At 34.1% G+C, this 25,921-nt stretch overlaps 2 pseudogenes; both read left to right on the forward strand.

Annotated features, from left to right (window-relative positions):
• The first annotated feature begins 18,289 nt into the window (after window positions 1–18,289).
• Window positions 18,290–19,092, forward strand: LOC102886525 (annotated as a pseudogene).
• Window positions 19,093–19,783: 691 nt separating this feature from the next.
• On the forward strand, window positions 19,784–19,903 carry LOC112470796 (annotated as a pseudogene).
• The last annotated feature ends 6,018 nt before the right edge of the window (window positions 19,904–25,921 follow it).

The raw sequence follows: 25,921 nt of genomic DNA on the forward strand, positions 1-25,921 counted from the left end.
GTGTGAAAAAAAACCCACACATACACGCTGGAAATTGGTACCAGAATATCATACTTGCAATATTTTCTATTATTATTTAAGGCAAGTTCAGAAGGTCATTTGCAATATACGATTTTGCTAGAATTCTTGAAGTTGGAATCTAAAAACCCCAAGAGTACCCATAAATGGTAATCTCTGGAGACGTTATTGAATGTCACTACAATACAATTAATTCTTGATAAATTCTCTGAAAAATCTCTCCATAAGTTTTGTTTGACTTTATATGTGTAGTGAGTAGAATGAAAATCTAGAGAAATGGAAACCTAGAAAAAGAGAAATGGCAGAAATTTGAAGCAAACCAATAATGATAAACAAGGCAATATTTACTTCCTTAATATTCCTTTAATCAAAAATCCTATTAACAGTAACTTATTTTAAAATTCTTGTTAATGAAATTTCCATCTGGAAGACACTCAGTTGTAATTGTGGCTGGTAGATTCCTGAAGACCATATTAAACTCAGCAATTCTCCTCTGTCCTATAGTAAAACACAGCATTCCCTAATGGCCAAAGAGATAAGATCCAAAAGGCCATTGTAAAGTGGTTGTTTAGAATTTAAAAGTAATTTTCTCTATGTCTTCTATGTATTATGCTTAACACTGGGGATATAAAGAAACATTAAATAGAATTTTTGCCCTCAAGGAATTCATGTTTTTTTCAAGGTGATAAAAACATCAGCAGATGAAAATATTGATATTTACCAGGATCCTTGCAGTGATGGGCCAGCCTGGAAGGGCTCCTTCCTACAAGAAAGGTCACAGTGGTGGAATAAAGCACCCTTTCACTCTGGTATCTATCTGTTCACAACTGAGCAGGGCACTTAGTAGGAAAGTGGACTGTAGAAAGAACTGAGGCAGAGTATCTCAGTATGATGTTGAAGAAAATGAGAAAAGACTCATACAATGTATGAAAATCCAAATATACTTGAATTGCCATTGGAAGATAAAGGGGCTGAAATTTGAATCTAGGAATAACATATTACAAAATGATGCAGGCTGAAGGAGGCCTGTGGAAGAGAACAGGGCCTCTGATATGGTAGCTGGGCTCCACTGACATACGATGTGCTCAGAGCACTGATAGAAGAAACTATAAAAAGTTATAGGAGTTTAATTAAGAACCATGTAAGTGGAAAGGGAAAGAATGTCAAAGAAGCCTTCAATGAAGATCTGATGCCTGAGATGAGTCTTAAAGATAAGCAGAGATATTTAAAAGTAGATTAGGCATTCTAAGCAAAGAAGTAGGAAGTGCGAGAGAAACAGCCTATGATAATTGGGTGGGTACAATTTGTTTCTAGTAGGGAGAGTGGAGATAAGAGCCAGATCATAAGAGGCCTTATGTACATTGTTAGGGAGCTTGAATTTTATTTCTCAGGCTGTAGGAGACACTGAAAGCTTTTAAACAGGAGATTGATTGATTGATTTTCATAGTAGGGATAGGCTCACGGTTCAGCCTAGAAAACTTGTGCGAGCCACAGTATTCCTGAAGCCTATGACTAGTAGTGGTAAATCAATCAGGACAACAAACAGACATTACAATTTCAATAAACCTCATCACCTCCCAAAAGCCTTAATAAGTTCCTGTCATCGAAGCCATTCCAGCAGCTGAGTTGTGTAAACAATGTTTATGGAAAAATGTTGGGTTCAAGAGCAGTCCTTGCTTTGCAGTAGGATGAGGGTACTTAAATGTACCATTCTCTTCTCCCCTACCACAATTTTGTAGTGGAAATGGAAGTAGTTCCAGTAGCTTAAGACACGGCTACAGTCAATCAAGAGTTGATGGATTTGGATGATTCTAAGGGTCCTGGAAGTAAATTATGAGAAGCAGTTTCTTTTGCCACTGGTTAGCTTATGCATTCCAAAAATGTTCTGTTTGATAGTCAGGAGAATTGGACTGTTGTCTCCTATCTACTAGTTTTTCCTTGAAGCACTTTCAGTGGTTATTTGCTAGAGTTACGCATGTCTCTGTGTGCATACATGTATAATTACATTTTTCCCACTAATATTAAAGAAACTGATAAGAAGTAAAAAGCATATTATTTTTCTCTTTCTCTATTTTTTTCTCTTTTTACTTATAACTGATTTTCTCAACATTATAGTATTATATTCCAAGAGCTAACTAGTATGCGTGCGTGTGTGTGTGTGTGTGTGTGTATGTCTGTGTCTGTGTAAGTGGAGTTTTAGTTTTCTGGTGGAGAGCAATGCAGGGCCCATTGAGAGAAATGGGGCATGAGAGGAGGGACTTGCTGACAAAGGTGACTGGCTGCAAACCAATGTGATGTTAAAGTGTCTAGATGAGGGGCATAATAGATATATCAGTGTGCCTCCTATCCAAACTCCGCTTTCAAGTCCCTTGTCATCATGCTTTATCCTAATGTTCAAAGATTTTGTTTTGTTTCTGTATTCTCAGTTCCAGTATAGGGCTTATTGTATAGTTGTACTTAATAAATAAAAAATGAATTAATACTTACCTTGTGTTGTGGGCTGAATGTTTGTCCCAAATTCATATGTTGAAATCCTAACCCCAAAAGATGATGTTATTAAGTGGTGGGGCCTTTGGGGAGTTGCCTAGGTCATGATGTTACTCTCACAAATGAGATTAGTATTCTTATAAAAAGATACTCCAGAGATTCTTCATCTTTTTCTGAATGTGAGAGCACAGTGAGAAGACACCAACTAAACCAGGGAGAGGGTTCTCTTCAGAACAAAACAATGCTGGTATCTTGATCTTGGATTTCTCAGCCTCCAGTACTGTGGGAAATAGATTTCCGTTATTTATAAGCCGCCTAGTTTCTATAGACTTCATTGCCAGATTTGTTGTTGTTTTGTTGTTGTTATTATTGTTGTTCTGGGCTTCTGGTTGGGTTCAGCCAATTGGAAATAAATGGGAGAACTACAGGCAGGATATGAGGGATTGGAAGGGAAATACTAATTATGTCCTCACTGGATATCTGGGGTGATTGCTCTTCCATGGTTTCATCTTTCATTGGGTTCCAGGAACACTGTCCCCCTCTTTTCTCCTTCAGGCTTCTCATTGTTCAAATATATTAAAGTGCCTTAAACATCTCTAGCTGGTTCCCTTAATTTTGGTCTTCCTATTAAAGTGTTCTCAGTTAAACTGTTTTAAATGTACCATATGTTTCTTGCTGGGAACCCGATTGATAGAGCAGGGAATTCTAAACTATGAGGAAAAAGAGAAGGGATATGTGACAGATATTCAGAAAAAGACTTCAAATTCATCTAGAAACACTTCACTATGCCTACCATGAAAAATCAGCATAATTGAATATGATAAACTACTCTCCTAACAGATACATTCAGCACATATTCTCGTCTATCCATTTATATAAAATGGATAGAAATATTTTCCCGGCTCTCTGACATTTTCTCTCTATTTCCCTCTATTTCTAATCCCATGAACCCAAGGAAGGCCAATGGGAACTCACTGGGATGGGGAGCAGGGTGGGAAGGAGTGAGTGTTTTCTAGCAACTCTGCACTGCGGCCACTTCCAACAATGATTCTGAAAGCTTGGTATGAAGCACAGGACTGAAGAAACACAGTGCAAACAAATCCCAAATGAAACAGTGCTTCCGGATGATTAGCAAACTTAAAAAAAAAAATAAGAAAAACTTTAATAGATTGAAATTGGATTAATGCAAAATATTAGCAGACCATAAAATACATACTCTGATAGAATTAAGGCACTCACTTTTAAGCTTCCTGTAGATGACTACCAGAACCAGTGCTCAGTTTTCTTTTTTTTTATTTTCTTTTTTTAATTTTTTTTTTTTTTTTTTTAGGCAAAGCAACCCTTAGTTGACCTCACAGACTGCAAGGACCTTGTCAGTTTACAATCCCTTACTTTTTATTTTTCATGCCTACAGCACTTGGTCTTCCTAGGTGGTCTCCCATCCAAGTACTAACCAAGCCCGACCCTGCTTAGCTTCTGAGATCAGATGGCCAATGCTCAGTTTTCAAAGAGATATTTGGTGAAATCATTGACATTGAAAACAAATTCAAGAATTAATGTTCCCTTATCATTAAAGTGTAGGTCCCAAGCTCTGATTAGAAAGATTTTTCCATTCAATTTGGATGTAAAAGTACAGATTGATTTGGTGAATGACATATATCCCTAATTCAATATTTATTTCTTACATACTTAGACTCTAGAAAATACTATTTATATCTAGAATTAGACTCTAGAAAATACTATTTATATCTAGAATTAGTCCTATAGAGATCATCATTAATAATATCTGTCAAAAACAAACATACTGAAAAGCTATGTAACCCCATATATAGCTATATGACACATGTCTATAACCTTGTCATTGCTTAGATACAAAGTGGGCTCATATTTTATGTAAATTTGGATTGTGGTAATTTGAAATAGTGTGACATAAAGTATTAATGAATTTTCAGTTGAGATGTAAAATTTGAAACTAAATTTTTTATTTTATGTTTATTTCTATGGGAAAATAATTTTTAATTATATGACTTTCAAATTATATAATGTATTTGAGAAAATATTCTTTGCATAAAATGTAACTGCACCTGTCTTCCTTTGGAAGACTAACTTATATAATTTTTTGTGAGGAATGGTGATAAGCAAGTTGTATAAATTCAAAAAGTATTTATCAACAGATTCTGAAGTTCAAAGCACCGCAAAGAATGTAGAAGCTGCCCATATTCAAAGTCACAGATCATCAGGGCTCAAATTCACTTCATAAGCTTACCTAAGCCATGTTGCTTGTTGAATGGCTGGAATAAATTAGATTGATAATTTGAAATAAACATCATCAAAAATTTCCTTCTGATTTTAAAGATTTTGTTCTGGATAAATGATATTTACCTGCTCAATTGTTTGAAGAATCGGGCTTCTGCAAGAACACACTTAAAACTGTGTGCAGCTGGGTGATACTGTCAGCTTTTTGAAGGTTTATTCTCAGAACATAGCCTGTGTGGTGGCTCAAGACAGACATCTTTAAACTATATACCGCTGAGTACAAGGTCACTGTTTGGGAATTTGGGTGGCAAGTAAATCATCAACTTTAGCATGTTCTTAACTTACAAATCAGTTTATTTCAGAACTACCATTACTTGTAGGACTTAGGACAGTTTCAGTTCCTAAAAGGAATTGTAACGAGTATGATTTTTAAATCCAAAATCTCAGGTATCAAAAAGTATAATATACAATGAAATATTACTCAGCCTTAAGAAGAGATGAAATACTGCCATTTGTGACAACATGGATGGACCTTGAGATAATCATGCTAAGCAAAATAAGCCAGACTAAAAAGTTGAAAATAACATGATAACACTTATAGGTAGGATATAAACCTAAAAGCAACAAATGAAAAGGACAAACAGAGACTCAGGGACATGGACAATGGACTAGTTGTTACCAGAGGGTAGGGGGTAACCAAAAGAGGGGGAACGTAGGCAGGGTAATGAGGGTCAAACATAGGGAGGTAGGGGGAGGGTGAAGTGGGTAAAGGGGATCAAATATATGGTAGCTGAAGGAAACTGAACTTTGAGTGATAAACACACAATAGAATATACAGATGTCAAATTATAATGTATACCTAAAAATTATATAATTGTATTAAACAATGTTACCCCAATAATTTTAACTTTTAAAAAGTTAAAAAAAGCATAATAACTCTTTTATTTATTAAGATATAACTTAAATTCTATTTTAAGCCTTTAACAGCCCAAGTTTAGGAGAGAGGTGTCATTTGCCCATGAAGACATATGCAGAATAGTATGCTGTTTCATCTCTTTTTATTGCCATCAGTCTACCAGGCTACTGGTGAAAGACACCCCATTCTTATTCACTTAAGTCCTTTAATTTCTGCACTTTCTTATGTTACTTCAGAGACAGTTGGAGAATAGGCTACCTCTGCCTATCATTCAGCATATTAATCTCTTCCAGCATTTGTCCTAGACACACTAACAACCATTCTGTCTCTGAGAGCTTGCTGCCTTCTCAAGGCTCTACCTGGAAGGAATTTACAGGTTAATTCTGCTCTGAAATCCTTCTAATCTCTCTGTAGTCTTGTCACCTCCCTTAGAAGTATGCCTAGAAAATAAAGCACAAGACACTTTTTTTCTGGGATTCACAGTTTTAATCAGTCATTTGTCACTCCCCATCTCATTACATTCTCATCCAAATCTAGGGAAATATATTTTTTTCTACCTGGGGAGATCTCTCCCTCTTTTTTCTTGTAGTTTTACCTCAAAAACAACATTTTATGATGATATTTGCCTATGAATAACAGAGGATGCATTTTTAAAATTGGATTTAGATCTTTTAAGCCAGGAAGTTTCAAAATGTTTCTTCTATTATTGCTCTTTTCTACAATGTAATATCACTTCTCTAAGGCAAAATTCCTACCCCAGTTATTTGACTGTATAGATGAAAATAAATGTAAGGACAGTATACATAAAAATAAAGATAAGGATAATGAGGATAAGGACAGTTAAGACAAAAAAGAACATAGAGAAAAATGTCTAAAAATATATTAGAGTATTTATAAATATGTTATAAAGAAAAAAGAAATAATTTGTGTAAATCGCTTTGTAAATTAAATATTATTTTAAAGTAAATTGTAAATCACTCATTGTATAATTTGTAAAAATATTTTATTTTTGCAAACAAACAAACAAACAAAAACAGTGTTCAATGATTCAAACCTTCACAACGACTGGTATAGACCAGAAAGGAGCATGAGAATGTCAAAGTGCAATCGAAACAAAAAAATAAATAAAAGTAAAATGTCGTCTTTAATTACTTTCTTAGTTATTTAGTGTCAAAAGGCCATCTTAGGCAATTTAACAAGTCTCTTTTAAGGAGACTCTTTCTCACAAGTGAATCGAAGGAATATTTTGACTAAATAATATTAGATTATACAATCTGACAGCTCATGCTCATACAGATGGATCTGTGAGACAAGACTATGCACATTTACAAATCAAACACACTTGAGAAAAAAACTCTTCAAGCTAGGATGGTGCAAATAGCAATCTAAACTATGAAACCATGTCAAAGAGGAGACTATTATGATACATAGACACAAAGGAAGTGAAATTAGAGGTCATGAGAAATAATGGTATGGTTTGAAGGTGAGGAAAGTGCAGATATTGTAAACAGCGGGTAAATGTGAACAGCTTAGTTGACAGCCCTGTCAATCACCTACGTCCATTTTCTCCAACTAGTATTTAACACTAAGCAAGCAGAAACTTTGGCCTGGGCTGGACTTTCCCAACCAGAAACCAGTTATAGGGGGCTATGGAACAGGAGGAAAATGGAAACTCCAAATACTTCACAGGTGACAGCATTCTAAGAGACCAAGGTAGCCTGAGAATTGTCATCCTTCATGTGAGAGAGCAAAGTTCTGAAGCAAGGAGTAAGTACTTCCTGAAACAGTTTGATAAAGCAAGAGAATTATCTTAGGTTGGGGTCTCCAGAAAAAACTCTGAGAAAATTATTATATAAAGATTTTTAGGGAGTTTACTAGGAAACAAGAGATGTAAAGAATCAGGGAAATGTGATTGTGCAGAGGGAGACATTGAATAGCAGTGTTATTGAAATAGAGGCCTTGGCTGATTCTACAGGAATCCTGAATCTAGAATGGCCCTTCACATTTTATCCCAAATTGAGGCAAAGGTAGAGGCCCTTTGTATCTCTTGTCCAGTGGTCATTGGATAAGGCTGGCCCCAGGGCAGCAGCATAATTTGGGTAAAGATAATTTCCTCTCTGGAGAGAGTAAAGGCGTAAGTCTTTACCAGCAAATACTCTGGTTATCTAAAGAAATGAGTGCTTTAGTCCTGAAAGGAAATCTTTACTATATAGTTTACTATGTAGCCAATCACTTCTTATAGAAAATTCTCCTCTGAGAACACCACTTTGATTCTGTTTGATCTTGTTTCTAGCAAAATCTACAAGAGGAAAATTATTTAAAAGAACTACAGCACTCTATGTCTCTATCACTACTTCAGCTGTTCTTAGGCTACAATTGATAGTTGTCACCTCTCTCCTCTCTACCCATATTAGATTGCCCTTGCCCTTGGCTAATATCTCTGTTGGTCTAGGTAGCTTACCTGCTGGGGTGATCGCAAACACAATCTCCAGAAGTTCTGAGTTCTTCTCACTATGCCCTTCTCAGACCCTGGCTGCTGTACTTGTCCATCGCAGTTCTAGATTCTCAGAACGTAAATTTCAGAGACAGAAAGAAAAGTGAAGCCCTGGGATGATGTTAAGTTAAATTAGCCTCTTACTTCTATCTCTTGTTTCTTGAATCCATATATTTTACCTATCAGGGACAATTCAGGGACTATAATGTTCCAAAAGTGTCCGGTTTTCAGAGGGCAACATCTTCAAGTCAGGCCCTCAATTGTAGCTCCAAAAGACTGATTTATTTCTTTAATAGCCTAGCAGATTGTGGGTGATATGGAATGTGCTAGGGACATAGTTGTATATCCACTGCTGCACTCCTTGAAGGAAAGTGGATTCCTCAGTCCAAAGCAATTTTGTGCAGTAACCTATGTCAATGGGATCAAACACTGTCTAAGCCCTTCAGTAGTGGTGTTGACTGAGACAGGAAAAAAAAATCCATGCCCAAAATATGTGCAATGTTTTTTCAGGATTAATTATTGGTCCTTCTACAGCAGAAAGAATTCAATACAACTTACAGCCAAGTATGTTAGTACTTTCAGGGGATGATGTTGTAATGGGGTCTCAGAGTTTATATCTGTAACTAGAATTTGGACATTGTGCAGAAGTTGGTCTTGGCGAGTTGGAGCCCAAGTTTGGAGCCCAAGTTTGGAGCCCAGCATATACCTATTCCTTGACTATTCTGTCTATGAATTCATTACATTACCAAATGCTAAAGGCTGATCGAGGTATTCTTAGATGGTTAGTATTTAGTATTCTTCCTTTAAATGCATTCTGCTGAGCATTAGCATGAGCATTAGTAATACAAAGATTTTTACAGGTGTATTCACTCCCATGGGACCATCCACATGCTTCTTCCTTAGATCTTGTCTCTAATCTTCCAATACATATATTTTTCTCCTTTTAGGCTCCTGAACAAGTAGGCAACATATTCATCACTCCCAATGAGTTTATTTGTATTCTTATCTCAAGACACTTCTTCTACACAGAGCAGATACTTAGGAAAATCATCCAAAGCTCTGTCTTCTGGAAAAATTTTTCCTCACCACTTTGTTTCAAAGGTACTCTGTTTGGGGATGTGATGCGACAGCAATCCATTTTCAGCTTATATTAATGTATCAAGCCAACTCATCCTGGGATTATTTTGTCCTTTGTCAGTGATTCAAAAGGGTCATTCACCATATGGCCAGAGGTGTGAATTGAGTGAAAAGCACTGGAGCAACAGTGGAGCTTGATATGATTCTGAGTCACCTGCTCATGCAGCTTGGGTCTCTGGCCCTTCTTATGCCTGCTTCTGGCTATAACTCTTACATCTTATGATGGATTGCTACTGAGCCCACCAAACCTTATCACTCTTTGGTCTGACAGAATTCAGTTCATGATATATAGCTCTGACCAAATGGTCATCTGATGTCTCAAGATCAGCCACTCCAATTCTGTTAAGACTCGATATAAGCTGGGAGCTATTTTTTTGAATGGCAGGCACATAGTTCTCTCTTACTGATAGCATGTTCCTTCTCAAGAATGCTGTGTCTTTAAATTGTGATTCCCTATTGAGACTTGCTATAAATACTACATTGTGATTTTCTCATCACAGTTACTTCTAGTAACACAAAGTCTGCCAGATTATGTGGCCTACCAGTGAGCTTGCTCTTTACCCTGGACTTGCTGAAGAGCTATTTCCTGTTCCAGACCCAACTTAAATGTGCCTGCCATCTCTGTGTCACCACATAAAAGGGTAAAAAGAGTACTTCCATCTGTAGATTGTGCTGTTGCAAGGATCCAAAAAGACCTAACAAGAATCGTGTTTACTTCTTAGTGGTAGAAATTACAAGATACAGTCATTTGTTCTTTACTTTGAAGGGTATGTCCATACCCTTCAGGCAAACTTCAGTCAACTGAACTCCCGAAGCTTTTATTTTTGCAGGGCTTATCTCCCACTCTAATACTAAGGCCTCCAATGTATTTGCTACTTCCTGTTATCCAGTCTGATTAACCTGATGCCATTGATATAGTAGACTAAGTATAGAGTTACTCTGAAGCAAAGATGAAAGTATATACTGATGCCTGTTCCACATAAATGTAAAATGCTTTGGTCTTCCTTTTTCATAATGATAGAAACAAACAAATGCCAGGTCAAAGGTTACACATCTTGTATCCCAGCTGTGTCAATTGGTTCTAATAAAAATATCATATTCAGTGAATATTGTATTTAGTGCAGCAACTTCAACTGAGGTTAATGCTTGATTATATTTACAAAAGTTAACTTTCTTCTGCTGGTTTTTACTTTTTTTGTGAAGGGTCAGACTCGAGTTAAATAGTGATGTGATGTGGACTACCACTCTTGTATACTTCAAGTCATTAAAGGTGGTATTAATCTCTAATTATACCTAAGATGTAACATTTTTTTGCTTGTTTTTTGGATATGTTTGTTGAAGGTGAATGGCAGTTTCAGAGTCTTCTACTGTACTATCTCCACTATGATAGCTCTTAACCCACAGGTAAAGCAAGTATATCATATTCAATTGTTCATCTGGAGACCAATTGATGATTTTTATTCAACAAGATTTTTATTCAACACAGTATTGGAAGTGCTAGCCACATCAATCAGACAAAAATAAATAAATAAAGTCATCCAAATTGGATACAAAGAAATAAAACTAGTATTATTTACAGATGACAAGAGAGTATATAGAGAGAACTCTAAAAATTCCACCAAAAAACTGCTATAACTGATAAATAAATTTAGACAAGGAGCAGGATACAAAGTTAATGTTCAGAAACTGGCTGCATTTTTATACACCAATAATACATTATCAGAGAAATTAAGAAAATAATCCCATTTAAAGTTGTATCACATAAATAAATTAATTAAATACCTAAGAACAAATTTAACCGATGAGGTAAAAGACCTGTACTCAAAAAATTATGAGATATTGAAGAAAGAAACTGAAAAAGATACAAATAAATGGAAGCATATACCGTGTTCATGGCTAAGAAGAATTAACATCATTAAAATGTCCAAACTACCCAAAGAAATCTATAGATTCGATGCAATCTTTATCTAAATACCAATGACATTTTTCACAGAGCTATAACAAACAATCTTAAAATTTATGTGGAATCACAAGAGACCCTGAATAGCTAAAGCAATCTTGAGAAAGTAAAACAAAGTTAGAGATATCACCTGCTATCAAACAATACGATAAAACTATAGTAAACAAAACGTCATGGTATTGGCATAAAAACAGACATAAATCAATGGAACGGAATAGAGAGCTCAGAGAAAAACTCACACCTATATGGTCAATTAATCTATGACAAAGAAGTCAAGAATATTCAATGGGATAAAGACAGTCTATTCAATAGACGGTGTTGGAAAAACTGAACAGATGCAAGCAAAAAATTGAAACTGTACCACTTTCTTACATCACATGCAAGAATAAACAAAATGGATTAAATACTTAAATGTAAGACCTGAAACCATGAAACTCCTAGAAGAAAACATAGGCAGTAAATTCTCTGACATTAACCTTAGTAATATTTTTGTTGACATATCTCTTTGGGCACAGAAAATAAAATAAAAAATAAACAAGTATGACCACATCAAACTAAAAGGTTTTGCACAACAAAGGAAACTATCAACAGAACAAAAACACAACCTCATGGTTGGGAGATGATATTTGCCAATGATACATTCGATAAAAGGTTAATATACAAAATTTATAAAGAATTCATACAACTTAACATACACACACACACACACATACACACACACACACACACAATTCCAATTAAAAAATGGACAGAGGACCTGAATAGACATTTCTCCAAAGAGAACGTACAGATGGCCAATAGACATATGAAAAGATGTTCAACATCACTAATTATCAGAGAAATGCAAATTAAAACCACAATATCACCTCACACCTGTCAGAATGGCTATCATTAATAAATCAACAAATAAATGTTGGTGAGCATGTGGAGGAAAGGAAAACCTCATGCCTATTGTTTGGATAGGAAATTGGTACAGCAACTATGGAAAACAGTTTGGGGGTTCCTCAAAAAATTAAAAAATGGAACTACCTACCTTATGACCCAGCAATTCCACTTCTGGGTATTTATCCAAAGAAATAAAAAACCAACTGAAAAAGGTACATATATCTTTTTGTTTATTGCAGCATTATTTACAATAGTAAAGATATGGAAACAACCTAAGTATTTGTTGACAGATGAATGGATATATAATGGAATATTACTTGGCCATAAAAAATGAAACATTAATATTTGGGACAACATGGATGGACCTAAAAGTTATTATACTAAGTGAAATAAGTCAGACAGAGAGGCAAATACCATATGATTTATACTTGGGATCTAAAGAACAATATAAATGAAATTTATAAAATTTATAAATGAGCAATCAAAACAGAAACAGATTCATAAATACAGAGAACAAACTGATAGTTGACAGTTGAGAGGGGATTTGGGTAGCTAACTGAAAAAAGTGAAGGGATTAAGAAGTACAAATTAAGAAGTACAAATTACAAAATAGTCACAGGAATGTAAAGTGTAGCATAGGAAATAAGTCAACAATATTGTAATAGTTATGTATGGTGCAAGATGGGTTTTAGACTTATTAAGAGATTGCTTCATAAATTATATAAATGTCTAACCACTATGCTATACATTTGAAACTAATATAAAATAATATTGAATGTCAAAAAAATTTAATTTAAAAAATGATAGATAAACCAGTTTAAATCTTAGGACAATAAAGGAGGCAATAGGGGGCACCAGGACAACCATGAAAGATTTATGAATAAATGAATCCCTGGAGAAAATAGTACAATGTTAAAAGTAAAAAGTATATTGACTGGAAGGAAAGAGAATGTTGACAAACTTTACAACATATTCAGAGCAAATCTGGCCTTGAACTTCAAATATCACTAGAGCAAAACATGGCAGCCACTAATGACTTACTTCAGTGGTGGAAATTCCTCACTCCCTTCTACAATTCCATTTCTGTAGAATGTTTTGATCTTTCATTTCTGATACCTTATGAAATCAGCACTTTTGGCAAGCATAAATTTTGGATATTTCATTGATTTTTCTCTAGAATGAAAGGAAACCATGGAAAATAATACAATTTGTTTAAAAATACTTGTGTTTAATTTGCATTTGGATTTAATTTACATTTGTTTCTCAACCTCTGTACTATTGACATTTTGAGCCTATGATTCTTTGCTGTGAGGGCTCTCCTGTGTATTGTGAGATGTTTCATAGCATCCCTGGCCTCCACCCACTAGATACCAGTGACAATCCCCTTCCCCGAAGTTGTCACAGCCAGAAAATGTTCCCAGACACTGCTGAATGTCTTTGGTTGGGAACCACTGATTTCAAATCATGTTCAAGTATGGTTTTGGCTTAAAATGCTTACACAGAGAAGAAATTATTTCTAAAGCAGGCCAATTTGGTGTGTTTGACATTTAGGGATATAATTTATTTAATGGTAAAGTAAATTCTGAAAAAAATGAGGTGTTAACAGAGATCACATTTAAAGGAGAGAGGTCAGATAATTTTTTTTAATGGGAGAAATTAACAACAGTATTTAGTTTTTGCTATTATAGGTAACATGACATCATATATTTTCTTGTTTTTTGTTTTGTCCATGAAAGAAAAAAAAACAAACAAAAAAAACAACTTTAATCCTAAGAAAGAGGGTCACAATTTTTGAGAGAAAAACCTGAAGTCTTAGAAATACCTTTGTGAGGTATTGTTTTGGGTTTTTATTTTTGGATAACAGCAGTAACATCTATCCTAAAATTAAATTAAATGTGGCAGGCACTATGTTAAGCAAATATGAGGTTGTATAAAACATGGTTCCTGCTCTCAAGAATCTTACAGTCGAGAGCAGTAATTCTGCACTTAATTCTTCATATCTGAATTTCTAGGAGAATTTCGCAAACTACTAGTCCTCAGGTGTGTCCCTAGACCAATTGAATCAGAATCTTGAGTTAGAAGAAAGTTCAGGCATCGGTTTTTGAAAATATCTCAATTGGTTCCAATTTACTCCTAAGGATGAAAGACAAATTTATGAACAAACAGATAAAATGCAGCATGATAATTATTATATAATGGAAATATATGTCCCATCATATTGAAGCACAGAATAATAAACTCCTAAATGTAAATGTATGAAAGTTTTGTGAATTTGAATATTATCCTTACTGCAAAAGAGACAGAAGTTTAAATATATAATTTTAAGTTAAATAAAAATGTTGAGTAAACTTTAAGACCATGTTAAAATGTAATCTTTGTTAAATGAGGAGAAGTAAATAAATGCGAGAAATAGCTGTCCGAAAGTACATAATATCTTTATACTATACGAAAAGAATTTTGTCTTTATATTGAAAATTCTAGATGTTGTTAAATAACAAAGGAGAAAATAAAAGTTAAATAAAATGATATTTGGTTATAATTATAATATGCTATAGATCATTTAAATTATTAGTCTGGGAACACATATAATTTAAATCTTTAGAAAACCATGCACATGTGAGATATTCCAATGAGTAGTAGTAATTAATTTAGTGGTCAAAGTGAATAATCATACTTGCTCTCAATTTTTCCTGGTAAAATTAATTTAGTCTGTGCTCTATGGTGTGGAAATCTGGCTTGGCAAATGAGAATTTGTTCAGATAATCCAGCAAATAGAATTCTGCCACTCGGGAAATATTTGGGTCAGTTGTGAATGAATTTTGCAATCTGTTTCTGCACATATGTAAGAAAATTTCCTCTTTTTTTTTATAACCTATAATTTGAGTTCTTGAATTTTTTATAATACAGGGTAAATATTGTGGCCATGACCCACGGTATCCACAAAGAGTGAGGATATTGTTAATACACATATAACATTTGTCTCCAGACATTTACTACAGTTCAGTTTAACAATGCGTCCTATTGAGAATGTAGCTTGGAGAATCTATATGTGAAAAACGATGCGTAAGACACATGCTAACTAATTACTTCTCTTTTAATTTCTAAGCTTTATGAAAAATCAATTTAGAACTAGAAATCCATACAACTGGACATCATTAGCCTACTTCCCTAGAATAAAACATCCAAATCAAATGGTCACATAAAGTACATCTGTGCATTTTCTGCAAAAGCACTATTGAGGGAATTTTTCATCATGTTGCTCAATATCACTCACATAAAGATCATTAATAAATTACTTTCGGAATTCAGTTTAAAGAAAAGCAAGGTTTCTACTGTCACAGACTAGTGCATATTTTAATATCAAGGACAATGTTATAAATGTCAAATTACTCATCCTCTTTCATTACAATGTCATAACCATTTGTAACACTCTACGTTTGCTATATCTTGGGCTTCCTTTTTAATTTTTTAAAAAATATTTCTATTCTCAGAAAACTTTGGGCTAAATTTAATGTTCAGTTATAGTCACCATATTAGCGTAAACTCTTGGATTTTTAATTTTGCCAACATCTTGTCATTTTATATTTTCTTTTTTCTATTTTTACAATTGTATTTTATGTGTAAATGATATCAAATAATTTGTCAAAGTAAGCTGGTTAGAAATCATGTTAAAAGAATGCATTTCTAACAGGTATTATTGAGAAGTTAAATAACTGATGCATTATTTGGATTTTCTCTGTATTTGCTTTGTATTTTTTTTCTTTTAAAATACATTTAATTACATTTTCATTGAAGAATGCATTCTTAAGTGGTAAAGTATGTCATTGGTTTTGTTTAAACCATATACATTCATTAATTTTATGTCTGTTTAAAACATAAATTAAAATCTAGGATCACAGAGACTGTCTAAAGACAAAACACCTAGAAGTAAATGCCCAGATTCCTGGGTGTTAGATTTACTTATTTGAACATCTCAAATAATGGCAGATATCATAGATGCAGAATATAAAATGTTAGCAAAAGAACTCCTATTCTATTTTGTTGATATTAATACATTTTATTGAAACATTTGTAAATTAACTTTCCAATCATGATCATTTAATGACACCTGCTTTAAGAAGCTGTCATGTATTTTCAAAACTTAAACATTATCTATTTTAATAATATACTATAAAATATCTAGTAAATATTTTTCCCACCTGTGAAAACAAATGTCCTAGCAATACCAGGGTTGTAGCTTATGCTTTTTTAAAAATCAATTTTAAAAAATCTTTCCTGACACATTTTTGTTTTCTTATTTGTGTGTCTTATGAAAACCATAAAAGTGACACCTGTGTTTTATTAGAATAAATGCCAACAAAGTATTTTAGTCATTACTTTATCTGCATTTTAAAAATAGCTGTTTCTCTTAGATAAACAGCTTAAACTGATGACATAATATATATATATGAACACATGTAATGATATAGGTTTACCTCATGTTTCACATTGCACATCAAAATAGCAAAGATTTATAATGCAAGCAAAGATTGCTTAATTTTCATGGATCTAGAGTAAATTCCACCACTGGTTTATTCTTAAGAAATTCAGATTTATAAAAATGGCATATTGAAAACAGTTTTACATTTGCACTATAATCAACATATAAGAGAACTTGCCAGTTAATGTATTCTCAGATGTAGTATAGAGGTAGATTAAAAATGTCTATTTGTTTCCCAATTCAGAACATAAGGGGAATTCTAGAACTACACTGTCCAGAATGGTAGCCACTGGCACCATATTGCAATTAAAATTAAATAAAATTGGAACACTTCTTCTGTTGCACTAGTCAAATTCCAGTGTTAAATAGCCTCTGTGTGGCTAGTGGCTATCATATTGGACCAGATGAACATTTCCATAATGACAAAAATTTCTGCATTTTACATGCGTAACCTAGAACCTCATCTCACTAACTACATTCCACTGGACAGCACTACTCTACATAATTATTGGAAATTTGCACAAATGAGAAATGTTTCCATCCTCATGTCGATGTGGATTTGTTTTACGATCACAAAAGATATCGTTATCTTCTAAAGCTTGATCATTAAGGAATAAGATATACCTTATAACTTGGACTTAAAAATTGTTCAACTACAACAGAATAAAATTAGGAAATCTTTTGAAAAATACTTTAGGAAATTGATAAATTGCTCTCTAGGAAGTTATGAGCTAGTTCCTCTTCTTAAAAATTATAATTATTGATAATTATGTGTAACTTTTTGATTCTATAAAAATTATAGACTTTTATTATTTAAAATTATTTTTTATGTTTTTACACACAAATATGCTCATAATATTATGCTTCCTAAATTAATTTACAATCCCTGATTTCTTTATTTATATAATGACATTTGATATACTAAGATAGTTGAGAAAATAACTTGATAAATTAATATTTCTGGATAACAATATTAAGAGAAAACATTTTTATTTCAACTTTTATTGACAGATTTCTTAAACATATTAGTTTATTTTTCTGTATTAGTAAATCTAGTATCATGAAAATAATTCTTTTTTGATAATTGAGACTTTTGCAATGTTTCAGTGCCATTGCTATGAAATATATTTTGATATGTACCACTATTACTCTTAACTGATGTAAGGCATTGGGGTGGATATTTATTGAGCATTTTATCTAATTCCATTAATAATAACTTTCTGAATCATTATCCAGACATTACTTGAAATTTTCCAGTAAGGTGGAATCTTGTAACTAATTTATATGGGCTTCATTCAATCAATCCATTCATTTGCAAATAGTAGGAGAATGAATGTAATCTCATTACATTCCTTGCCCTCAAGAAACTTATAGTTTAGTGGAAGTCTTCTGACAAATGAGCAGGTGATTATAACAAAGTATCAGAACTGCAATCTTGTTGTTAACCAAAGTTATCAAGTGAGAAGAAAACCAATTAACAATTATTGAGGTTTTTTTATTATGTAATAGGCACTGTGATACTGCTTCCCTGCTTTCTATGAGGAACTTAACTTGCCTCACCTGCCACCTGGATGGGATGGCCTGAGTATTCTAAAGACTCCAGAAGATATTGACTTGCTAATGAATTTGGGAAAAGACAAGCTGAAGTTTCATTCCATGGATCCCTTGGGTGTACCTTCCCCATTTATGGATGTAGATACACTACTCAGCTGGGGCAACTCATGTAAAGACAAATTAAATGCTTCTAATAGGGCAGAAGAAAGATTTCAGGAAGACATTATTAAATCATCTTTTCTTTATAATAAGGATATCAATGGAAAAGTGGTTCTCTGGAAAGAAGATGTGGTATTGCTGAACTGTATAGCCATTGTAAATACCAGCAATAAAAGTCTCACAGATAAGAATCCTGTGTCAGAAAGTATCCCCATGCTGTAGGGCCTGATTTGGAGAAAACGTAAAGGTTGTTAGAAAGGTGAAGCAATATTGACAAAAGAATTTAATCTACCTGGCATGTTCATCATTCACGCAGTAGGATCTAAATATGAGTATTATGCAGCAGCTGAGAGTTCACTGTACAGCTGTTACAGAAACATACTTCAGCTGACAAAAGATTAGTCTGTTGGACCCTGTGTCATCTGCAAAAAAGGGTTATTCTTTAGAGGATGCAACATACATAGCACTTCTCACTGTAAGGAGATTCCTAGGAATCCATGGAGAGAGCACCAAAAAGTAGTATTTGCCATCTCTGAACTTGAAGAGGCTATTTACCAAAAGCCGCTACTTCTGTACTTCCCAAGGTTTTTAGAGGAGGAGAGTTGATCATTGCCCCACCTACTTGCTGATATCGGAAATGTAGAAGGGAGCCTGTGGTATCTGAATGGCAGATTAGAAGAAGTGAAAAATCCAGTGTCCCAGAAGACAGGTGGCTTGAGGAAGACTTGAAGAAAGTGAGAGAGTGAGCCATGTTAAAATTGGTAGAACAGCATAGCAAGCTGAAGGAAAGATAGCACAAAGTCCTTAAGGCAGGAGAAATATACCTGGCATATTAGAGGAACATGAAGACCAGAATGTCTGAGTGGAAACAGAACTCAGGTCATTTAGGGCTTTGCATACCATTATAAGTACATCAGCTTTAGGCTGATTAAGAAGGGGAGACATTTAAGAGCTTTGAGCAGAGGATCTTATGATTTGAGTTTCATGTTTAAATATTACATACTGACTGGTTCATGAAGACTAGCATGTAGGGGAACGAGAATGAACTGGGAGATTTGTTAAGAGATTATGGCAGGAACTCTGACAAGAGATGATCGTTGGCTGCGTCTGGAGTTGCAGCAGTGGAAGTTCTGAGAAGTGGTTAGAAACTGTATTTATTTTAAATTTTGTGCTAATATTATTTCCTGGGGGACTGGATATTAAATGTGAGAAAGATACTTTTTATTTTTTGACCTGGTCGCAAAGAAAGTGGAGTTACAATTAAGTGAAATAGAAAGGTGAAGATGGAGCAAGATTTCAAGAGAGAGGAGAAGTCTAGTTTTGGACATGTTAAGTCTGGGATGTCTACTGAACATCTAAGCAGAGATACATATAAGCATCTGAACTAGAGACATAATGTGATGGCCATCAGCATAGAGATAATATTTAAAACCATGAGTCTACGGCCATGCCACCCTGAATAAGCCTGATCGGGTCTGATCTTGGAAACTAAGTAGGGTCGGGCCTGGTTATTACTTGGATGGGAGACCACCTAGGAAGACTGGGGTGCTGTAGGCGTAAAAAATAAAAAATAAGGGATTATAAACTAACAAGGTCCTTGCAATCTGTGAGGTCAACCAAGGGTTGCCTCGCCTAAAGGATGGCTCTCGCACTAATTAGCCACATGACCCTGGGGACTATCGACTTAAACTATTGGAGCCTCAATTTCCTCATCTGCAAAATATCAGTGATAACAGATATGCTCTTCTCATAAAATTGCTGTCAGTGTGCTTGAGAAAAAGTAAATTAAAAAAAAATATATATATATATATATAAATCCATAAGGCTAAATGAGATAACCAAGGGAGCGGGTGCAGATAAATAACAGAAGAGAACTGAGGACTGAGCCGTGAGGGACTATAACATTAAGAGATTAAGAAAAGAAGAGAAAACTACAAAGTAGGCTGAGGAGTGATTAATAAGTAAGTGAGAGGAAAAAATAAGAGTCTAGTGTCCTAAAAGGCAGGCGAAGAAGGATATTGGTAAAATATGCCTAATTGATTGTGTTGAATGCTGCTGACAGTTGGAGTAATATGGGAATTAAGAAAGCTTGGATATTTGTAGAGAGAGAGAGTAAACGAAAAGAATTAAAAGAATGCTTAGACTGCATGCTTTGGCAACTGAATGCATGATGTTTCAACTCAGTGAAATAAAGAATTTAGGAAAAGACTGTGGGGGAGGATATTGGGGTACAGGTGCACACCCAGGATAGTCTAGGCTTTCTATCTTCCCGTGGGGGTGGCTAGGTGGGAACCTAGGTTGGGCCTTACAGAGGCAAGGGCAGGAACAGCAGCAATAGCAGCAGAGGTGGTTGCAGGTGCCATGGTTCCTTGAGAAAGGAGGAATCTCAATGCTGCAGAAGCAAGTCTGGGAACCTGTGACTCCAGAACCTCACAAATATCAAAGATCTGGCCTGAGCACCATTGTAGGCAAAGCTGGTGCTCAGGCATTAACTGTTATCCATGCATTATTAGCAAACAAAAGCATATACATAGGTATTGTAATAAATGATATTAGAGAGATATTAGAATTTTTCAGTTTAAAACCTCTGACTTTAAAAACTGCCACATTTTAAAGCACATGTCCACAGACTTAACAGAAATTAAATTGAAAATGGCCATATTTGACAGAAAAGAATGCTATTTTCACATGAAACTTTGTGTAAATCAATTAGTAATAAAGAAGGGAATGAATAGAATTATTTATTTCCTTGTTATTAAAGCTATAGCTATAAAATATATAAACAAATGTTTTGAAATTTTAAGTTATATGCAAGTCATTAAGCCATTTTTGTGTCTTTTACAACTGTCAAATTACAGAAAATATCAGTAGAACATTAAAATGTTCTTGTATAAATTTATGTTTAAATTCATATATTAATTACATTACATTTATATATTAAAGTTATAAGAAACAGATCAAACTGATGTGTATGAAGAGTTAAATATTTCTAAAAATATTGTTCTTTAAGAATTTTCAGCTCTAGGTTACACTAAATTTTTATTTCAAAATAATTTATTAGAAATTTATCCTGAAAAAAAAATATGGGGTTCGAGGAGTTTCAGGATTGGTGAACACGGAGAGATTCTAGAAGAGTAACTAATATACTCCCAGAGAACACTGAAGCTGTGTGCCCCTTCCTAAGTTATATCATTTTATAAACTATATATAGCAATCTAGTATGTAAAATAAAAAGAATGTGACTAATATCACTTTCAATAATGTTGATTGAAATGAGTTATTAAATATATAAATTCTGATAGACAAAAAAAATACTTATAGAAATTAAAAAGAAAATACTAATGAGTAATGAAGACTAGATGTGAAAAACAGCAACACTTACAAGCCCTAGCTGAAAGGAGTAGTTGCGACATATGGAAAGAAATTTCTCTGAAAGAATATTGGCCCTTTCAATTGTGTTCAAGAGAAGCCAAAAATCTGGGTGATTATGTCAATATAGTATTTATATGTTTGAAACACACACACATACATTCACGCACACACACACACACACACACACACACACACACACATGCTTCAGACCAAATAAAAGCTATGGTAGGCATAAAATAACTCAGAAGAAACCTCTGTGTAAGCTCTGATATGGAGAGTAAATGAAGAGTTCTGGACATTTGTGTTTCTGAAAAGTGGCAAGAAATTTAGCAACTGCTAATTAAACGGCATTTCTTTGCATCAACAACCCAGGGATTTAAATTATTTTCAGGTAGAGACCATGGCGATGCCAATAATTTCTAAGGAAATTTAGAAAAGATAAGTTAGAGAAAGACAGACATGCTGGAGACCTGTTAAATCAGATAACACAAACAAAAATTAAAGAAACATTTGGTAGAACTAAAACGGCTATCATATTTAAATCTACAGTTCCTTCCCTTCTCTGTAAAGATGTCCTTAATATGGTAATAGATGTCAGAGGGTGAGCTGAGAGGCAGCAATCATTTCAATATGAGATAAGAGGACTCCATCTTTTCTGCATATGAAGATTTAGACCTGCACTTTATTTCAAGTTTGGTGAACAGCAATCAGTTCCCATTTGTGATTAGTCTCTGTCTTTTCAGTGAAGAGAGAGTTGAGACAGAGTTTTAAAGGGTATTCTACACCAGACAAAAGGAGTGCATAAAAAATAAAAGGCTTTTCAAATGATCTAAAGTGCACTTGAATCTGCCACTTTGATATCATTAGCAAATTGTGATTGATTAAGTATCACAGTTAAATTTCTTACAAGCTTTTTGAAATAAAAGGGGGTATAGCAAGTGTGGATAGTCCCAGTATGTGGCATTATTTTTTAAATGTAGAGTGGTATTTTTTCAGGTTGCATAATCCTCTTACTCATGAAATTATAAAATTAGAGAGAAAGCTGAGAGTAGTTGTTCCTGAATCAGCATTTAAGCAGATGATGGTCTTGTCATTTCATACTTGAGATTGATAATAATAGTCTTGGGATGATTCTAAAGTTCTAGTCCATTGGTAATGCAGAATATGAGTCAATTATGATTTATTTGATTGTTTTTATGTCATTCTTTTAGTTAAAAGTCTTTACTTGTCAGAAGGTCAGTCCATCTCAACTAATCAGTTGGAGCAAATTTGTTTCTAGGGCAACAAGGTGCTGTTCTCTTTAAACTGATTAAAAATATACACTCACTGAAGATCAACAAATTTCTTTTAAATAGAATGATAATTATATACCTGTGGGGAAAAAAAGGTGTCTTGACATAGAAGGTACCCTTTTATTTGTATCTTTTTCTGACAGTTTTGTAGTGAGAAGAGTATTGTGGGAGGCAAGACAAATGATAGAAGAGTATTGTGGGAGGCAAGACAAATGAGTGCCACAGGAATATGGCACTCACAGATCCCTTTTTAAATAAATATGTGAATGTGGAGGCATTAGGTTATAATGTACTATAAAAAAATATGAAAAAAAAAATTCCAAAACTGAAATCCAGGTGTAGCTCTGTGAATTACTGGTCGTATCACTGTGATATCTCATTCTACTTCTAAAGACTTAATTTCCTTCTCTATTCTAACTTCCTAGAGTCGTTTCATTCATTAGAGGGCCCAGAATAAATTTTTTCACTATCCTGCTTTCTGTGACCCATTTGAAGCTGTTATTGAGACTGTTAAACATTATTCTTGTTGTTTCTCTGTGCATGCCTTTGGTAAGATGTCAATTCCCTGTGACTTTTGAAGTTGGGTATGACCACATGATTTGCTCTAGCCAATTAAATATGAGTGGCAGTGACACTGGTCATTCCTAAGGAAAGGTTTGAGAAAGTGTTTGATTTCTTTCTTCAAAGATGATCATAAAAGATCATGTCAGTATAGACTATTTGTAGCCTGGGTACCTGAGTAAATGACCTGAACTCCCTATTGATGCATAATGGGCATGTAGCATAAATCATTAAACAAGCATTCAATATATAAGCCACTGAAATGTTGGTATTATTTGTTATTGCAATATAACATATCCTACCTTGACCAATAAAATATGTTTTAACTCAAATATAATTTGCTACATGAAATAATGTACCCATGTATATAACTTATAATTACATAATAAACAGAACTTTAAAAGTAAATTTTTAATTAAAATTATTAACAAAAATTGATATTAGATTTTAATATAGTAACTAGCTAATCCCTCTGTGACTTATTTTTTCCCCATATGCTGATGAATTTCTGGACTTATGAGTGTCTTTTCTACCTTTGTGTGACTATAGGTGTGTCAAGTGTTCTCACTTGGGTTTCGATGTGATTAATTCAACTTCCTGATAGTTATGCAGCGATCTCCATAACTCTCAGACATCACAGGCCACTCTTTATTCTTGAAAGCCATCCATTAATTCCTCTTTTTCTGAAATTCTACTCAGTTTATTTTCAAAAACATTCACAACTCTGCAGTTCAGTAAGGGGAAAGGTTCTTGTTTTGCTTTGAGTACCTGAGAAAGTCATTTCTCATGCAACCATCCATAGACATCCCCTCTCCCACTTTTCCTCTGATTTCTCCCATGCTATCATTCCTCTCTGATGAGTTCTGAGTTTTCTTTTGCATTGCATCTCCATACTGTTGAAAGTACACTAAATCCATTTGTAGAGTAAAGATTGACAGAACTTCAAACAGGTTCTACATAGAAATTTGATACCTGTATAGTCATTTATTTATTCAAGACAATATTATCAAATGCCTGCTAAACAAATATGTGGCACTCTCCCAGATACCGGAGATGCAATAAGGGAGATGTGAGCCTGAACTTTGAGGAGGTTGCTTTCTAGTCAGGGACTCCGCGGATAGCAGCCAATCTCAAGACAGTTTTATGAGAAGCTAAGTTGCTTTGAAAGCACATAAGAGAGACTCCATACCCAGTTTGCCTTAGAAGGTTTCCTGGTTGTGATATCTAATCTGAGAATATCTCATTTTGCAAAGGGATACAGGAGAGGATAGAGGGCAGGAAGAAGGAGTTTGGGAAGAAGAAATGTGTGACAAAGTTCCAAATTGAGATATTATTGTGGTTCTTTTTTTTTTTTTTTCAAGGATACAAGTAATTTAGTGAGCCTGAGGGGAAAAAATCAAAATCAAGGGCAAGTGATGGACTAGCAGGATTATGAGAATTAGCTTTGAAAGTAGACAACATAGATTTAATAATGAAAAATAATTAAGCTATGTCCAAGAATATGTATTTATCTTGAGGCTTTTTCACAACCAATGGGAGAATTTTTAAATGTCACTAATCTGATCTATTTTTTGCTAGTTAAATTTTGCAACAGTATGAGTACTCTCATAGATGCTGTTACAACAGCAACAACAGAAAAATACAGGAGTTTATTGTATAAAAATAGATGAAAGATGAGAGTAGTTTGAATTAGGTCGTCATAAAATGGAAGATAAGAAGTACATAACTTGTGAAAGATTAGGAGGTAGGATGAAAAAAGATTTGGTAGTTGCCCTGAGGGAAAGAAGAGGGTGAGGGAAACAGTAAGGGTAAGGATGGTACTGTCATTTAGACAGACAGATGAGATATATGTATGTATAAGAGGAATTAAAAGACAAGATGCCAAATTGTGTACAAAAAGCTTCGTTAAAGACAAAATGGATTTAGTGGGACAATGAAATGGTCATCCAAGTGAAATGCCCTATGTTCAATTACACAAAATAGATTGCAATTGTTCAAAAGACTGGTCTATTACACCTTCTTCATCTTACTGTCTCCAGAATACTTGACATTCTTCTTATTATTCTAAATATTCCCAAGCACAACATGATAGTGTTTAATAACATGGACTTATCTTAAATTGTATTTGTTTTAAAAGTTGTAGCATTTTAAAACTTACAGCACTTTCTAAGTCACTTTCAAATACTACCATCCACATAATTTTAATTGAGGCAAGTGTTTTAATTTAAATTTTATAGATGAGAAAATTGATGCTAAATTGTTAGGTGACATTCTGTATTTCATCATGAGTGTACAAGAGTCTTGACTCAAATCCACATCTTCTGATTTCTAATCACCTACTTCCTCCTGT

This window comes from Pteropus alecto, unplaced genomic scaffold (genome assembly GCF_000325575.1).
Source record: "Pteropus alecto unplaced genomic scaffold, ASM32557v1 scaffold3, whole genome shotgun sequence".
Classification (NCBI taxonomy): domain Eukaryota; kingdom Metazoa; phylum Chordata; class Mammalia; order Chiroptera; family Pteropodidae; genus Pteropus; species Pteropus alecto.